Source organism: Dermacentor silvarum, chromosome 1 (assembly GCF_013339745.2).
Source record: "Dermacentor silvarum isolate Dsil-2018 chromosome 1, BIME_Dsil_1.4, whole genome shotgun sequence".
Taxonomy (NCBI): Eukaryota; Metazoa; Arthropoda; class Arachnida; order Ixodida; family Ixodidae; genus Dermacentor; species Dermacentor silvarum.
This window is the reverse complement of record NC_051154.1, coordinates 307,446,384-307,452,757: the sequence shown is the minus strand read 5'-3', so window position 1 is coordinate 307,452,757 and position 6,374 is coordinate 307,446,384.

The following is a 6,374-nucleotide window of genomic DNA, read 5'->3' as shown; positions in this document are numbered from 1 at the left end:
ATCGACCTATCTGAAACCGAGTTGTTGGAAGGTTGGAAGGAGCAACACGTCATAAATGTGCAGCGCATCGTTATGAGACGGGACAACAAAGAAATTCCCACGAAACACCTGATACTTACCTTTGAATTAAGCGTCTTGCCAGAAAGCATCGAAACAGGCTACACAAAATAGCAGTAAGACCATATATCCCAAATCCTAGACGATGCTACCAATGCCAAAGATTCGGCCATGGCTCGCAGAGCTGCCGTGGTCGACTCACCTGTGCCAAGTGTGGAGTACAAGGCCATGCCTCAGACAATTGCGAGGCTACACCTCACTGCGTAAATTGCGATGGTGACCATCCAGCGTACTCCCGGTCTTGCCCAAGCTGGAAAAAAGAGAAAGAAATTCTAACACTGAAAGTCCGTGAAAACATATCGTTCAGGGAAGCACGCAAAAGGTGCTCACCATTCCACACGACCACTTACGCTGATGCGGCGCGTCAAGGGGCAGCGTCGCAGCGGCTACTGCCACCAGCCCAGCCCGCGCGCAGCGAGCTGTCGCTTGTGGCTCCTGCCCCCAGGGTGGAAGTAGCTAAGTCTACTCCACCTAACCAGCAAACAGGCCCGGTTACCCTAGGGTTGCCGGCACCCTACAGCCCTCGGTGGCAGCCTGCGCTACGCGAAGCGAACCCGCAGGGCCACCAGCAGCTCCCACGGTGGGTGCAGTCAAGGCTGCCTCACCCTCTCCGGCCATTGCTGGCTGTGGTAACACCCGGCGCAGCTCAGGCCCAAAGGCAGCCCCATCGACCTCCGGGCTGGTGGGCACAAATGTCTCGTCCTTCGCGGCGAGACTCTCTCGCGAAACTTCTCGCTCGCAAGAGCGCGTGTCCGGCGCCTCTCAAGAGGCAATGGACACTACACCCATCCCGACGGCGCACCAAGCGCCTAAGGAGCGGCGAGGCTCAAATCCCGCGTTACAGGGCCTGGAAAGGGCTCTGTAATCTAAGGCAATACTTCCGTTTTTAGTACACACAGCACCAATTTAATTTCATTATGGATACACAAATTATACAATGGAACGTCAGAGGCCTTCTTAGGAACCTCGATGATATCCAAGAACTTCTTTACCAACACAATCCAAAAGTGCTGTGTGTACAGGAAACGCACTTAAAATCAACACATACAAACTTTCTCCGACACTATGTTACGTTTCGTAAAGACCGTGACGATGCTATCGCATCATCAGGCGGTGTTGCCATTATAATTCACAAAAGCATAGCATGTCAACATTTGCAGCTACAAACGCCCCTCGAAGCAGTGGCAGTTCGACTTGTTCTTCTGAACAAACTCATCACCATTTGCTCGCTTTACATTCCCCCACATTACCACTTACACAAACATGAATTTCAGTCCCTTATAGACGAATTGCCAGAACCTTATCTTGTTCTTGGCGATTTCAATGCGCACAGCAGTCTGTGGGGCGACTCTCGTATCGATGCGCGAGGTCGTCTTGTTGAAGAATTTCTTTTCTCGTCTGGTGCGTGCCTCCTGAATAAGAAGGAACCTACATTTTACTGTATTGCAAAGGGAACCTTTTCTTCTATTGACCTTAGCATAGCTTCCCCGTGTCTATTTCCTGAACTTGAATGGGAAGTTACCAAAAATCCTTACGGGAGCGATCACTTCCCGATATTACTGAGAACAACCACAGAAAATAAGTCTCCACCACAAGCCCCTCGATGGAAGGTTGATACAGCAGATTGGGAGAAATTTCGAACTCTTACTAGCAATATCTCCTGGGCTGACATGTCTTCGTTAGGAATTGATGCTGCTGTAGAGTATTTCACTGCCTTCATAATTGATGCCGCTTCTAAATGCATATCCGAAATAAGTGGTGTGGCATGCAAACGCCGTGTCCCATGGTGGAACGACGAATGTAGGAACGCTCGTAGGAAACAGAACAAAGCGTGGGGGTTGCTACGTGATTCACCGACTGCGGAGAATCTTATCAACTTTAAGAAGATAAAGTCACAAGGCAGGAGAACGCGCCGACAGGCCAGAAGAGAGAGTTGGCAGAAGTTTTTATCAGGTATACACTCGTATACAGATGAGGCCAAAGTATGGAACAGGGTTAACAAGGTGAGAGGACGACAAACATATTCACTCCCTTTGGTAAATACACAGGGCGACAGCTTGGAAGACCAAGCGAACCACCTGGGTGCACATTTTGAACATGTGTCGAGTTCATCGCACTATTCTCCGGAATTCACAAAATACAAAGCAGCAATAGAAAAACTAAAACTAGACCGAAAGAGCAGCGGGAACGAGCCATATAATTTACCTTTCTCTTTAGCAGAGCTTCATGCATCACTCGCCTGTTGCAACCAATCTGCCCCAGGCTCTGACCGCATATTATATGAAATGTTGAAGAACCTACCCTCTGAAACGAAGAAAACCCTTGTCTGTCTGTATAACTCTATATGGACCTCCGGCGAGATCCCCTCTGCCTGGAAAGAGGCCATAGTGATCCCTATCCTGAAGCAGGGGAAGGATCCATCCTCTGTATCGAGTTATCGGCCCATAGCGCTAACAAGCTGTCTCTGTAAAGTCTTCGAAAAAATGATAAACCGTCGCCTATTACATTTCCTAGAATCAAACAGACTGCTTGATCCATACCAGTGTGGTTTTCGCGAGCGTCGATCCACCACTGACCACTTGATACGTATTGAGGCGCAGATACGCGAAGCTTTGTTCACAAACAGTTCTTCTTGTCTGTATTTTTAGACATAGAAAAGGCCTACGACACCACATGGCGGTTTGGCATACTGAGAGACCTCTCCCACTTTGGTATACGTGGTAATATGTTAAATGTGATTGAGAGTTATCTGCTGAATCGCACATTCCGTGTTCGAGTTGGCAATGTTTTATCACGACCTTTTGTGCAGGAAACTGGTGTACCCCAAGGAGGCGTGCTCAGTTGCACACTCTTTATCGTTAAAATGAACACGCTTCGTGCTTCTTTACCACCAGCTATCTTTTATTCCATCTACGTGGACGACGTACAGATAGGCTTCAAGTCCTGTAACCTCGCAGTGTGCGAGAGACAGGTACAGCAGGGGCTCAACAAAGTGTCTAAGTGGGCAGAGGAAAACGGGTTCAAAGTAAACCCCCACAAAAGTTCTTGTGTTCTTTTCACCAGGAAGAAAGGTCTTGTTGCAGATCCAACTATCGAAATGCATGGACAACAAATACCTGTGAACAAAGAACACAAATTTTTAGGCATCATACTTGACTCTAAGCTTACTTTCATTAACCACATAAAACATCTAAAGGCGAAATGCCTAAAAACAATGAACTTACTGAAAATTTTATCTCACACATCCTGGGGCACCGACAGGAAGTGTTTAATGAACCTTCACAAGAGTCTCATTCGGTCACGATTGGACTATGGTGCCGTAGTATATCACTCTGCCGCCCCGAGCGCGCTAAAAATGCTAGACCCCGTCCACCATCTAGGTATCCGCCTGGCCACTGGCGCATTCAGAACAAGCCCCGTCGAAAGTTTATACGTAGAATCCAATGAGTGGTCACTCCATTTCCAGAGAACATACATCAGCTTCACCTATTTTCTCAAAGTACACTCCGATCGTGAACATCCTTGTTCTGCAACCCTTAATGATTTGAAGTGTGCAACGCTTTTCTATAATCGACCCTCTATGAGGCGGCCTTTCTCATTGCGTATAAGAGAACTTAGCGAAGAGATGGATATCCCACTTCTAGAACATCGCCTAATGCCTCCAGCTAAGCTTTCACCGCCCTGGGAGTGGCAGGTGATAGAATGTGATCTATCCTTTGTAGAGGTCACAAAGCACGCTCCCGAGCTCGAAATTGCAATGCATTTCCGCGAACTTCAATCGAAGTACTCGTGCTCGGAATTCTATACCGACGCATCCAAGTCCCATGCTGGCGTATCTTACGCCGCTGTTGGCCCCTCCTTTTCTAAAACTGACGTATTGAACCCCCTAACAAGCATCTTCACCGCAGAAGCCTACGCAGTACTGTCTGCGGTGAAGCATATAGAGAAATTGAAACTACAAAAGGCAATAATATTCACAGACTCGTTGAGTCTTGTAAAAGCGCTAACATCTTTACAAAAGCATAAGAATCCTGTTGTTATCGAGCTTTACTCACTCTTGTGTAACATTTACCAATCTCGTAGACATGTAATAATATGCTGGGTGCCTGGCCATAGAGGCATCGAGGGCAATGTGCTAGCAGACCAGTTGGCCACATCAACTACATCGCAAGCTATTAATCCTGCCGCTGCTATTTCCTCCACAGATCTGAACCCTTTTTTGCGAAGGAAACTGCGAGGCCACTGGCAGCGTCTGTGGGACGCTGAAACAACTAATAAGCTCCACTTGATTAAGCCACAGTTAGGTTTCTGGCCCTGTACAACTAAAACACGACGAACTGATGTCCTATTCTGTCGTCTCAGAATAGGACACACATATGGTACTCACAATTTTCTATTGAATGGAAATGATCCTCCAACATGTGGTAGATGTGGCGACAGGCTCACCGTCCTCCACGTCCTCTTGGAGTGTCGGGAAGCCGAAAGAGAAAGAAAGAAACATTTTCCTCTCGCATATCGCTATTGTGTCCCTCTGCATCCCGCTATGTTCTCGGTAAAGAACCACTTTTTAGCACCAACGCAGTCCTTGCTTTCTTAAAAGATGTTGTGCTACATGTAACTAGCCCAATAAGTTCGTAGTGCATCCTCTCTCTAGAGGATGCTGCTGCGATAGTTTTTTAACTGCACATGCCTCCAGGCCCTTGTGTTTCAAGGGCTCTGTTTAGGCACTTGTGCTTCTGGCCAATACTTGTATCTTTAATTTTTTGTAACTCGTATCATTCTTTCGCAATGCATTCTTCATGTCCATAGTACACATAATCACTCATTGCCATAATCTTATTACTTATAGATTTTACGCACTTTACAGCGACTGATTTTAGGCCCCTTTACAGCCATGCCACATCTAATGTTCATATAATTCCCTATTCATCTACCACTAACAAGCCATTACCATCGTCTTGGCGCGAACTAATACTGTCATGGCGCTCTTTGGCCATACCTGGCCCTTGCGCCACTAAACTCCAACAATCATCATAATAAGTTGCGTCGTATATATTCAGTCTAACGCCTATATTCAACAGATGCGCTGAATTCGTGGCGGTGTGAACGGCACTGGTTACGGTATTACATAGTTGTAAACACCAGAGCCTATATGAAACAGCCCGATTGTGGAATTTGTTGCATCGCAGCCCTGTTAACTTCTCAGTAATGTTGCCGTTGTACCACTTCGCATCTGCAAATTATAGACCGCGTCCTACATAATATCCAGTGACTTTTGCATTAAATGCTGTTTACCACTTTTGGAAAAGGGAATTTGACTAGAATCTGCACTGAATAGTGATCTTTTGGTAATCAGCGTGCACAGTGGCAGTTTAAAAATTTTGTTCAGCCACGTACATCTGCCTGACGAGGCTGTTCACATCGGAATCCACCTGTTCTTGCTCGCACAAGTAGGTGCTTTGAACAGCAACGCCTTCACTAATGCAAATTTTGTCAAAATTTCAGATAAGTATGGCGGTGGGAACCCTTACTGCCCACGGCCAACTCCACCCTGGCAGAAAGAAATTTCGGGGTTCCTTGTGAAGACAAGTGTCTCCAAAGATGAGAATGGACAGCAGCCATCTGAAACGGCAACTAGTTCTGATACATCTGACAACGGCGCAAGTGGCAGCTCATCTTAGTAGTTGCTGCTCTCTTGTTTTTACATACCGACTGTCATCCTGCAAGTCATTTCATCATATTTGCTGTATATATATGCTTTGCAACGGATTGTGAATAAAGAACACTACAGGCATCTGCAACATTCTGCATGCTTTCAGTTTATTCTCTTACCACTCACACAAAGCAGAAACGGCCTGGAGTGACTGAAGCTCACTAAACTATCCTCATAAGAGAAGGATGGGAGGGGGAGGGAATGCATTTCACTTAAAATTTAAATGAAATAGAAAATCTTGTTCAGAATGCAAAAAGAAACAAGCTTTCTGCCACACACTGATTATCACAACAGCTTGCGTTTGTGTGTATGTATACAAAGTTCAGCTTCAGTGCAAGGCTATCTGTGTAGCATAATTGATGTGACCATTGAGAAGGGGTTTCAGAAAAACTTTTTTTGATCTGGCTTCCATCTCCCATGAACTTCTCATGCCCAAGCAAACTTTCCCTTCCATTACATCTTTGGCTTGCCACACAGACTATAACGAGCGCTACAGTGAACGAGGAAAAAGATGACAGCAACATCGCCCAAGGCAATGCTCCTC